This window comes from Amblyomma maculatum, chromosome 3, assembly GCF_055883805.1.
Source record: "Amblyomma maculatum isolate TAMU_Amacu chromosome 3, ASM5588380v1, whole genome shotgun sequence".
Taxonomy (NCBI): Eukaryota; Metazoa; Arthropoda; class Arachnida; order Ixodida; family Ixodidae; genus Amblyomma; species Amblyomma maculatum.
In genome coordinates, this window is record NC_139346.1 from 164,822,690 (window position 1) to 164,835,149 (window position 12,460).

Genomic DNA, 12,460 nt, shown 5'->3' on the forward strand with positions numbered 1-12,460 from the left:
CGTCGGCATCGCACGCGCAGGCGAGCAGCAGACGGAGACTTGGGCAGCAATGCCGAACCAAGTCAAGATAAAAAGAAAGCACGCGCCTTTGAAGAGCGTTTTTTCGAGCATTTTTGGGGGCGATTTGTGGGTGGTGCGCTGCTAGTAAAATTTGACGCCGGCGAGCCCATTTGTGTCGAAAGGCCAAAACATGCCGAAACAGTAATAGAAGCCGACGCTGCGCAATTTGAAAGCTATTGAAGGCAGTTGATTATCACGAAGTAAATAGGTTTAGGAACACCTGTTTTAAATATAGGTTCCTCAGATACCGGCTTATTGTTGCTGACATGACAGCAAACAGAAAAAATAAGGCTGCAGGCTGAGTGAAATAACAGCTTCTTGGTTCTATTGCAAGTTTTATTGACTGCAGTCAGGGTGGCGTAGTCAATAAAGAAAACCAAAAGGCCGCTGTGGCGCAGTGGTTACGGCGCTCGACTGCTGTTCCCAAGGATGCGGGATCGAATCTCGGCCTCGGCAGCCGCTTTTCGATGGAGGCAGAAAGCAAAGCACTCGTGTGCTGTGCAATGTCAGTGCACGTTAAAGAACCCCAGGTGGTCGAAATTTGCGGCGTTCGCCACGACGGCGTCTTTCATAGCCTGAGTCGCTTCGGGACGTTAAGCCCAGCAAACCAAACAAGCTTCATTAAAGTTTGTTTAATTATTACTTTACTTTCTTCCGTTGATCACTAATTATCTTGAAGTGCAAACTGTTTTTGGTTCCCACTTTCAGCGCTCCCGGTAAAACCACTTCTCAAAATTGCGGTAAAGTTGAGGTCAAAAATACCGAAACTTAATCTGCTGATACGAAGCGAATACCCTGTACAACTTGTAGCATCCACATTGGAATTGTAAAAGCAATACCTGCACTGTGAACAACCTCTGTTCTCGTTTTGAACGTTTCAGAAACATCTATTCTGCTCAACCTAGTACCAGCTACAAGCCAATGTGATAGCGTATGACGTGCTGATTTCGTCTTCCAGCACTAATTTCCCTCGGAGGCTGACAGAGAAAGGTTTTACGATTATGTGTTTCAAAATATTAGAGCGCTTTTCTTAGAACCCCGACTTTGACTTTAAGAGCATCGTCATCTATGTAATCGGTGGAAATCCGAAGGATTGTAGAGCCCATCACAGTTAGCACTGGCCGACTTGGGCCGCAACGCGCCTTGGTCATCCGGAACGAAGATGTCTCAACTGTTTGGTTAGTTGCAGCTTTGGGATACTGAGGGAAATAAAGTTTTCATCACCACAACCACTACCTGAGGGACCCCCTAACTCTGTCGCATCTTATACATATGCGCGAAGCTTAAGGGTGCCCTGTATGTCGTGCCCTGTGTTGCCACCCAATTTCAAGTGGCAAGACCAACCGAGGTCACATGATTCTGCTCAACCTCGAGCAACCTTCCATAGTTGTATACGCAACACTGATATTTCTGACGGTTTGGTGAACAGCGTAATGATCCTGTGGACGAACCTGCTCCGCTTAGTTACCGCGATAACCTCAAGCTGTCCCCCCTGATGACGATTAAAACATTCTTTATCGAAACAAAATTTGGAGTTCGGTCACCCTATTCAAGGAGTCCGTTGAATTTTGCAGCTGGTGCTGAACGTTCGGGCCCGAGCTAGACAGCATTTCCACCCACCGCTCATTCGTCGGGTCTTTTATCCTTTCTGCTGCGGTGCTGTACTGACAGGCGATACCATGTTGTATAGGTCCGCCTCTCTGTCACAGAGGGCGCATTGTGGTTCATAGTCATGTGGGTAGATTACGTGAAGTCTTTTGTACTTGAGTACGTGTTTGTTTGAATTCTTATCAGTGTTATTTCTTGTTATTTATCTAGGTTTTTATCAGGTGGCGCGTATTCCCTTCTGCCTAGAATATAGTGCTGTAGGATTTCCACGGGTGGTCAACATGGTTGAGTAGTTGTGCTTGTCCGTGTGTTGAGGTAGTTATAAACTGCCAGCACTGCTGGGGCGCTTGCAGTATCCGCCAAAGAGTGGCAGAAGTGGCCACCAACCTGCGTAAGGATATGCCTGCAGTATTCAGTGTGGGGTTCTAACAAGAGTTAAAAATGTTTTCCCTGCTCAGTCGCGGCTGACAATCCAAAACACCGGCCCTACCCAGTGATCGCGTGCACTATCGAACGCACGCCGACCACTGCGGGCCGTGCTCTTGGTAACAACAACAACAAAAAAAATGTGCTGACAACAGGCATTTATTGCTGCACTAACAACAACGCTAGCTAGCAATAATACATGCTAATGAATCTAGGCCGTCCGGCTCTCCAGCAAGGTTACGGGCGGATGTTTTCTCACGTTAGGGCAGGGGATATAAGCTCCGAGACTGGACAGGGTGAGCAAGCGGGAAAAGTCCTGCGAGGCTCCGCCTCGCCGGCGACTGCGGAGTCCCGCGAGAATGCGTCCGGTCGCGTTGAGTTTCCGATGCCGAATACATCTGACCTTCCCCGCGTGGGCAGGGACGAGGCCTCTGGTGGCGCTGGTGCTGCAAGACTTTCAGGCTGCCGAGATGCTGGCGCCATCTCTCGATAATTAATGTTAACCACCGACACTGGCACCATCTTATGATAGCTAGAGTTAGTACTGCAGGGGAAAGCCGACCTTAAAGGGAACGATGGGAGATCGTTCCCTTCACCCTCGAGCAGTTTGGTACTTGACTAGTGAACTGTGTGCTGCAAAGTTGCATCGTATTGCTGCTAGTGGCTGTCTGCTTCTCGCCTACCGCTTTCACCATAGACTACGTACATTTACTTCGTCACGAATTAACCGCTCATAGATCGACACCAGTGCTATAGTACTGCGGAACTTTAATCTAGATACAAACACGAACGAGAACTTCATACAAGTTAGGCCATAGCCTCCAGGCTATGGTTAGGCGCGACAAAATCTCATTCCCCTCGTTCGTAACCCGTCCCACTGCGTGGCGACCTCACGAAACAGTTGGATATATCTGCTCTTTTTTAATCAGCCATTGGGGCAGCAAGCAGAACATATTTCTATCAATTTCTCCGACCACAAGACTTTTTTCGTCACAACAAAGGACTGAGAATTAAGAGCGTGTAACTTGAAGGACGAGTATGCGTGGAAAATAAGGTGTGTTTTGTACCGTTGCATATCTACATAAGTCTCTAAAATTGTTTGCCCAAATTTAGCTAAAAATCAAAACACACAAAGAGCTGCGTTTTGATTTCGCCTTACTGAGTATCGTCGCGGCAGAATTTTTTCATATATAAAATACGAAAACTTCCATCGATCTGATATTCTTGGGACGATATATCTAGATATATGCGGGCACTACCTTCAGCTTCAACAAAAACGTGGCAGTGGCTTAGCTGTGTCGCTATGTAAGGATATACGTAGCGAGAGGTACGTTTCCCTGGTTGAGCTTGTTGGGGTCATGTATGTTTAGCAATGAGAGACATTGGGTATACACATCTTTTATTCATTGTGCTTGGCAGAGACGAAGACTGCCCGATGATCTGTGAAGTAGCGTGCAGCGGTCTCAATTTTGTCTGTATAGCACTTCGATTTGGCAGAGTCTCCAAACGCAAAGTCTCATACATTGAATTACTCACCGCCGTCAAGTCCATTTGGTGCAACAGTCTCTCGCAAACACTACACGTGTGTCCAAACGGATTATTCACAAAGTCTGCTTCAAATCTCCGGGCTGCAGATGCACCTTTGGAGACTCGAATAGAGTGATCAGTCACACGACGCCCCTTCAGATCCTCTTCTGTTGGAAGAGCTACCGCATCCGCTTACCAGCTTTCGGGAGATTACCCGGATGTACCGAGAGGAAAGGTGCACAATGCAAGAATCGTACCCCAAACTAGCCAGGCAACAACAGACAATCCTGCGTCGAGCGAAGGTGGAATCACTTGTGCATCCCGTACTGATGAACCACATGTACCCTGTGGAACACGATACTCTCTGTCCTTTTTGCAAAAAAGAAAAAGGCACCCTGCCATACGTTTTGGCAGAATGCACAAAACTCAAGACCACCCTCCCCTTCCCGCCAATTGCCCAATCCCCAACTCCTTGAGCGATGGGAGACCTTGTTATCCAGCCCCACCCTATCGGTTCAGCTCGCACTGACGAACATGGGGCCAGGAGCTGCTAGGAGCATATGCAGGCATCCCGTCTGGTGCATGCATGCACTGGCCCACTAAATGTTTATTCATCATCATAAGCGGCCGCCGCTGCCGGGATTCGATCTCTCATGGCATAGTCATTGAGCGCCTTAACCATTGCGCCACCGCGGTTGGTCTTATCAGCTATAGAAAGAGCACAGAGCAAAGTGTAATGCAAAGTTTTCACCTGTCAGAGCAGTTGTATGTAGGGCATTGCGCCTTGCCAGCACAGTCCAGGAGCATATACCTGAAACTAGTATAAGCAAGCGAGACATATGCCTGTCGAACAGTGCTAAAAGCCTTAAATGTCTAGCACACTTGACTCTGCGAACAAGCGTCTATGCATTTAGTATTTCGATGAACGGTAGTCACCAATCGAAGACGAAATGCGCACTGACAAAGATACTTAATGACAGAAGTAATTCTCGTCAGATGATGATCGGTGACCAGCATTGCAAGATTGGCTTGCTTTAACTATAACGATTTCAAGTAGTCCAACATTCATTTTTTTTTTGTACCGTGGAAAATATTCACACCGTGTCGGACCTCTATGACAGTGGAGAGAAATTACTAAATGTAGATGTCCTAAACGCTTTACGCACTGCTGCCGTTAGTAAGAAACAAGCTGAATACCATCGTAAGCTAAAAATTTTTCTTTCTGTTCTGGTCATCACTCTTTACCATGTCATGTTTACTACACTTGTTAGGCCGGTACTTGCAGAGTTTATCAGCGCTTAGCCTGTGGAAGACGATCCGTAAAAAGGGACATAATAAAGGAGCGCTTTTAATCGCTACACGAGTCATGCACACCTTAAAACCAAGGGCTGTTATCCACAACATACATCAACGTATTTATTATGTTAACATTAGCTCATAAGGGAGTCCATCTCGATTTTCTATAACGATATAAATAAAAAGACTAGCGCAAATAACACAGACATAGGAGAAGACAGGACGAGCGCTCGTCCTGTCTTCTCCTATGTCTGTGTCTGTGTTATTTGCTCTAGTCTTTTTATTTATGATGACACACCAACTAGCCCAGCTTTCTGCTTTGTCTATAACGATAACTTTGTATGAAAGTCGCTTGAATTAGTCCTTTGCATTTACTATATTCACCGAATGGTATATTGGAATATACGGCCTCTCTCGACAAAACTCCGCCAAATACTTTGTCTATGGCTAGATCTAATCCTATTATGCGGCTGTTACCACTACTTCACAGTTGATGATAAAAGCGTATAGATGGCGCACTCTGACTTGCTATTTACGTTCGCTACGCAGACCATCAACCTGCACAACGTTCATTGATATTTTCTGACTGAATTAGCGTGGCCCTTGAAAGCCTCGGAAATGTCTAACTCACAACGTTTATTACGTAATGCAAGTATTCGTGCAAGTATATATGTTTCGGTGATCCCCTAGTTTTTCGCATTGGTTCTCTATATTGAACTACACTTAACAGCCATCGATGTACATTCTGACCGCAGAGAACACTATGTAATTGTTGCGCTGGCGCTCGTTCATGGTGACTCTGAAGTATATTGTAGCTAAAAGCCGAGTACGCTGCAGCACTGATAAATAAAGCAGCTCAGACACACAAAAACCGATGAATGCGTGCAACCGGTTCATCTCGGCAGTCGAACAGCAGCGCATCAACGGTTTTCCTTTCCAAGTAGGGAGTGGCTTCGCTTCCGGGCAGCGCTGCTTCTGAAAGCATGTCTTCCGTTCCTTGAAAAGGGCTGGAACTATCAAGAAATGTTTGGTGCTGATTTTGAAAAATCAGTTAAGAAAGCGCATCACCCACCTTTCTGCATGTCTGCTTCATTGTTACTCCTTGGACTTAATGGACAAAGTTCTCTGGCAACAACGGTACAGTCTTTCGAAATGCCGAAAGACACGCGCTCTCAGTATAATTGTTTCTATTCACGAGATCACAACGTTAGTACTGGCCTGGCTGCAATTCAATGTGGCGCACGTTAAAGACCCCAGGTGGTCGAAATTTCCGGAGTCCTCCACTACGGCGTCTCTCATAGCCTGAGTTGCTTTGGGACGTTAAACCCCACAAACAAATTCAATGTGGACGACAACTGAAATAAAAACTGAAGCATCACCATTCATTTATGTATACCTGGACGCGTTTCTGCATTTGCAAATCGAATAGCAAAAGTAAGGAGAACAAGTGACCATCACTGACGACAGTACATGCTTTACTCTGTTCGTAAAGAGCTTCTTCACAATAAACGGCTTTCCATACGTCGCTGAAGTGAAGTTGAAAGGAAATGAAAAAATTGCATATAACAAAATATCAATACATGAAAAGGACGTCCCAAGCGAAGCCAGCGGCTGCATTATAAAAGTGCATGCCACCTCTACAGAATCGGGAAACCGCTCACCTGCTGGCAATAAACAGAATCAGTTTGTATTTCACCCAAACACATTGCTTAAACTTCGATCTGGCTTTGAATTCAAATAAACTAACCTTTGAAAGAGCAAAATATAATTCTGCGTCCCACCCTATATTCCCCGAGCATTGTGTATGGCTGCAGGAAGCTAATGAATAGAATGCAGGTCAAATACGCCTAACGAAAGAAACAGGCAAGGAAGAAAACAAGCCCATCCCACTAGATTTTTTCTCGATGATAGCGAACAAATTCCCGAGCAAAATGTTTTCGGACAGTGCTAATTTCTTGGCTCCTGTGGTTTAAATTGCAGTAACTTTCATGAAGGTCATTATTACTTCTTTCATTTTCCTTACGCTGGTGAGAGATGCTACTAGTTGCATGACTTTTCAGTTGCTAAACTTAACCTGAGAACATAAATGCGTGCTTGATGTAGCTTGGGCGAAGTTCTTTTCCATGACTTACAAATGAGTATAGAAAAGATTTGAGGCATTCTAGTACCCCCCTAATGGCGACTAGATCTATGCGCTTCTTTTTCCGAAGTTAAGAAAAGAAATCCAAGTAACGCCTTATTTAAGATTTGAAACGGGCCACACAGCCGGCCTACGTTTCAAATTTCTTACCCAAACGTCTTCGTGCTTAATGCGCTGTTCCTATTTTCATGGGCTAGAATACCCAATAGGACACTTTCGCTGTTTACTGCATTTTTCATGCTTGTTTCGTTCTGAGTTGCGCTTAGTTGGGAACACATCTACGGCTTCCTTTACGAGCCGCTCTATCTGAGTACTCGAACGTTAAAGAACAGATAGCTACGTACAGTCGTCAGCTCGGTTCTCTAGAGCAGTCGGAACAAGGGCTTTGGACTGTTTGAACAAATGCTACGGGACTACTGGGCAAGACAATAGGTGCTGGGCGGTAGCATCCTTAGATGAAAAAAAAAAAAAAAATACTGCGGCAGGACGTGCCGAAACGTGTTATCTCCGCTGTCCCTGCTTTATCGTTAGCGAGTGACGCTGTGGAGTGGAAGGTAGTGCCATCAGTGCGGCGGCACATGCATAGATACAGGCCATTTCAAGAGATAGGTGTTATCGGTATATGCGTTTACCATGTAGTCCGAAGTACGCCATTCGAGCACTGTATAGACAGCGGTGCTGATGACTGTACCACGGCGAAGCAATACAAGTTACTCCTATAGAGTGTGACCGGCGTAGCGCCATGCATCGATACTTCCACATTTTCGGTCGAAGCCGTCGCAAACTGCTCACCCTACGCTTGACGGAGATATACTGAAACCGGTATACGAGGAGACGTGGCGAGCGGCCTCAAAGTGGGTCACGAAGCTAGTGCACTCGACGCTAGGGTATGGTGAGCCACACGCAAGTTACGTGGTAGCGGTAGCGTGGCCGAGCTTTGGTTCATATTCGCTCGGCCACGCTACCGCTACCACGTAACTTGCGTGTGGAACCAAAGCCAGGAAATAAAGAAAAAAAAAAAAAGTAGCGTGGCCGAGCGGTCTACGGCGCTGGTTTAAGGCACCAGTCTCTTCGGGGGCGTGGGTTCGAATCCCACCGCTGCCAGGCTTTTTGCTGCAACCTGTGCACACTGTAGCTCGGCCTGATTTGTGCACTTACCGGGACTGCACACTAAATTTCGCGGCCGCTGCTGATTGTATTAACTCCTGCCGGAAGTTGTTTTTACTCTGTTTCGTTGTGCCGGACTGCGAATTTCCTGTTTTAATGCGTCCGTGAGGAGTAGTACTAGAAATGTGGTCATTAATATGCCCCCGTCGTCGGTAGCGTGGCCGAGCGGTCTAAGGCGCTGGTTTAAGGCACCAGTCTCTTCGGGGGCGTGGGTTCGAATCCCACCGCTGCCAGGCTTTTTGCTGCAACCTGTGCACACTGTAGCTCGGCCTGATTTGTGCACTTACCGGGACTGCACACTAAATTTCGCGGCCGCTGCTGATTGTATTAACTCCTGCCGGAAGTTGTTTTTACTCTGTTTCGTTGTGCCGGACTGCGAATTTCCTGTTTTAATGCGTCCGTGAGGAGTAGTACTAGAAATGTGGTCATTAATATGCCCCCGTCGTCGGTAGCGTGGCCGAGAGGCAGAGCTGCTTCCGGCCACGCCAGTGAACGGACGCAGGATGCAGGGCTCCTCAGGAGCGGCTTCAGCGGCCATGTCAGGCCGCGGTAACAGGACTGCTGAACAGGACAACACTTACCAGGTCGTTTTGCCTGCACTTCCAACAGGTCGGTTTGTTTTGAATACCGTTTTTTTGCACGCCGATATCAGGGCCCGCCCGTACCGGGTGGAAGATTTCCGGGATGCTTTAGCACAACACTCGCTAATCCCCGATGTTATCGCTATGGGGGCGTATCGGATGAGCCACGTCTGGGCCGTCACTCTCAAGGATACTGAAGCCGTCAACAAGATTGTCAGTGTAGGTGAGCTGTCTGTGAAAAACGGTCGCTGTTTGGTGATTGACCCGGCGAACCAGGACGTGCGACTCAAGCTTCACTGGCTACTACACAACGTGCCAGATGAAGATGTTCGTGCTGCATTTGCGCCTTACGGAAAGGTGTCGGAAGTTTCCCGGGAGCGTTGGCGTGTTAAAGGTATGCTAGAAAAGGGCTCTACAACTAGACTCGTAACGCTGAAGCTGAAAGCTGGCATGAAGCTCGACGACCTGCCGCATCAGTTGAATGTTAGCGGCGAGCTCGCGCTCGTCATCGTGCCAGGCAGACCCCCGTTGTGCCTACGCTGTCGGGGTACGGCTCACATCCGCAAAGAGTGCCGGGTTCCTCGCTGCGGAACCTGTCGACGGTTCGGGCATGAAGACAGCCAGTGTGCCCTACGCTAGCATTGCCGGACCTGGGACCAGCGAAGACTCGTCCGAGTTAATTATGGACGAGGCGGATGCGGAGGAGGCTGCTGACATTAGAGGCCAGTCAACGAAACAGGACGCGCCTTCCATGACGGTTTTAACAAAGAATAAGGTGACGGTCTCAAATGAAATGAATGAAACTCGGCATGTCTTGAACGTACCATCCCAGGACCATGAAAGCGCATCAAAGGAAGTGTCAGAAGACGTAGCCAAATTTTCCGACGCTGAGGATCATCTCAGTACTGAGCCTTCCTTTACTGATGCCATGGAGGTTGGGCCGGAGACAGCAGCCTTAATTGCCGCGAAACGTCCGCATGAGGAAAGCGTGGAGGAGACTCAGCTGCCAGGCGGTGTTTGTGGTGAGCCGCCGCCGAAAACTTCTGGCATCCGAAGAGCCACGTTAAGACCGAAGCCGAACTTCTCGGCCGACACGCGGCAGGCGGGGAAACCGCCTCCGTAGTTTTTGTGGTGCCCTGAACGATTTGTGGGTCGGCTGCCTACCGACCAGCGTCAGGAACCTTCTGCAACCAAGTGGTGCGTGTGTGAGCAAAAATGAAACAATGTGCTTGGACTTCGTTTGAATGCATCCAGACATTCTGCTGGGAGGACATTACATGCATACATACGCCGCTGTTCGTCAGAAGCAGAAGCCATGCAACCATGAAGGTAAGCACCATGCGGGTACGGGCGTCTCTCTCTAATACATGACTCTCAAGCTTAATTCGCCGGTACATGTAGCTACTTTGAATGTCAGAGGACTGGGAGCGAGAAGGCGACAATGCCAACTCAGTCGCCTCCTTTTGGATAATGATATAGATATAGCAGCTGTGCAAGAGTCAAAGATTGAGAGCCAAGAAAGCACTGACCGTATGGTGGCTTCTTTTCAAACAAACTTTTATGTGTGTGTATGCCATTCTGTTAGTGTATCGGGTGGATGCCTTTTATTTATACGCAACACGCTGGGAGTAAGCGTAGAGTCCGTTTTTGCCTGTCCAAGCGGTCGGCTTTTGGTTACCGATTTTACCTACTCTAATTTATGCTGGCGTGTTGTGTGTGTGTATGCTCCCAATTCAGGATGTGAGCGTGAATTGTTTTTTGAGTCTATTGAGGTGTGGCTGAAGACTGACAAAATCTTGCTTGTACTTGGTGACTACAACTGTGTGTGCGCAACTGTGGACCGAGCGGCGAAGTGTAAACCTCGAAGAGACAGAAGCTCCGAGCTGTTGAATGCACTTGTGCATGAGTATGGCCTTGAGGATGTTGGTAGTGTGTTCTCCACTGGAAACCAGCCAGAGTTCACGCACTTTCAGCGTGACAGCCATGCTAGATTGGACAGGGTGTATGCCTCGGTAGATCTTGTTTCCCTATGTACTGCATATGAGGTCAAACCTGTGTCTTTCAGCGATCATTGTCTCGTGAGTGCAGTGTTTGGTCGCAAAGGAAAGAAATCGCGCTTTAACTGGTACCTATGGAAAATGAATGCCAAACTTCTTGCCGATGAAGAGTTCCTTACGGAAGTTAAGACCGAGTTTGAAAATCGTCTTGCTATGCGACCAGTAAGTTTTGCAGAGGAATGCGACAGCTTCAAAGAGTGGGTCAAATTGAAATCCATAGAAAAGAGCAGTAAGGTGCGGCATAAAGAGAAAGAAAAAGAAAAAGAACTGAATGAACAACTCCAGTTTTTTTTGAGCATGGAAAGTTCAGTGCCAGGGCATTTCGCCAGTAAAATACGAGAGATAAAAAGTGAGTTGGAAACAATCGACAGCGAAAGATACACAGCGGCTGTCATACGTGCAAGGGCTGAAAAACTTTGGGCTGGAGAAGTTCCGACAAAACGAGCGCTAGCAGACGAGAAAAGATACGCCTGCCAGAAAGAAATAAGGAGTATAAGGTATGCCGGCCATATCACAGAAGACGCTAAAGATATTCAGCGTGCGGTAGCAGAGCACTTCGAAGAACTGCTTAGCGCTAAGCCTCAGACTGTAGGCGGCTTTCAAACAGATTTTCTGAGACTGATGCCTGCACTGGATGACGAAAGTAAAGCGCGCCTAGAAACACCGATAACGTTGCAGGAGATAGTATCTGCAATAGATGACCTGACAACTGGGAAGGCCCCTGGGCCGGATGGCCTAAGCGCTGCCTTCTTTAAAACGTTTCAGCAGTATGCGGCTCAGTTTTTGCTCTGTGTAATCACTGAAGCTTATGAACGTAATACTGTCCCATTGTCTTTCTCTACATCGCACATTGTTCTAATACCCAAGACAGATGATCCGGAGAAACGTCTGTTGGTGGGGTCATATCGACCGATTAGCCTCACCAATGTTGACTACAAGGTGTACATGAAGGTTTTAGCAAAACGACTGCAAAGCGTAATAAAGAAATTGGTTGGGTCTCATCAAACGTGCGGCATCAAGGGTCGATCCATTGCCACGAATATACATGTCGCAAGAACCGTACTAGAATGTGTTGATGCACTCGGTGGTCAGATAGCCATGATGCAGTTAGATTTGGCGAAAGCCTTTGACCGTGTTTCTCACGAAATTCTGTTTTCCATTTTGGAGCATTCTAACCTTGGTGACGTCATAGTGGAGGGTGTTAAAATGGCGTATGCGAACTGCACGACCCGTATTATAGTGAATGGTGAACTGACTGACAGCATCGCAGTACGTTCATCGGTAAGGCAGGGCTGCCCACTCTCACCCCTGCTGTTTGCACTGTATTTAGAGCCACTTTGCTTGGCTATCATTGATAGCGATCGCATTTTAGGGTTCAAGCTGCAATCAGCACACGTGAAAATGCTAGCATATGCCGATGACATAGCAGTGTTTTGTGCAACTAGAAAGAGCATTTGTGAAGCCACGAGTGTCGTCCAAACATTTTGTGATCAAACGGGATGTAAGATCAATTGGGAGAAAAGCTCTGGGTTTTGGCACGGTGATTGGGACGTGACACCTGATTTCTTCTGTAAGCTGCGATGGTCTGCTCTCCCAAC

The 12,460-nt window shown here is 47.4% G+C and overlaps 2 non-coding genes across 2 annotated transcripts; both read left to right on the forward strand.

Moving 5' to 3' along the window:
- The first annotated feature begins 8,079 nt into the window (after positions 1-8,079).
- On the forward strand, positions 8,080-8,161 carry TRNAL-AAG (transfer RNA leucine (anticodon AAG)). Its single transcript has one exon. It is a non-coding gene; the product is annotated as a tRNA-Leu (tRNA).
- Positions 8,162-8,375: 214 nt separating this feature from the next.
- TRNAL-AAG (transfer RNA leucine (anticodon AAG)) lies at positions 8,376-8,457 on the forward strand. The gene has a single exon. It is a non-coding gene; the product is annotated as a tRNA-Leu (tRNA).
- The last annotated feature ends 4,003 nt before the right edge of the window (positions 8,458-12,460 follow it).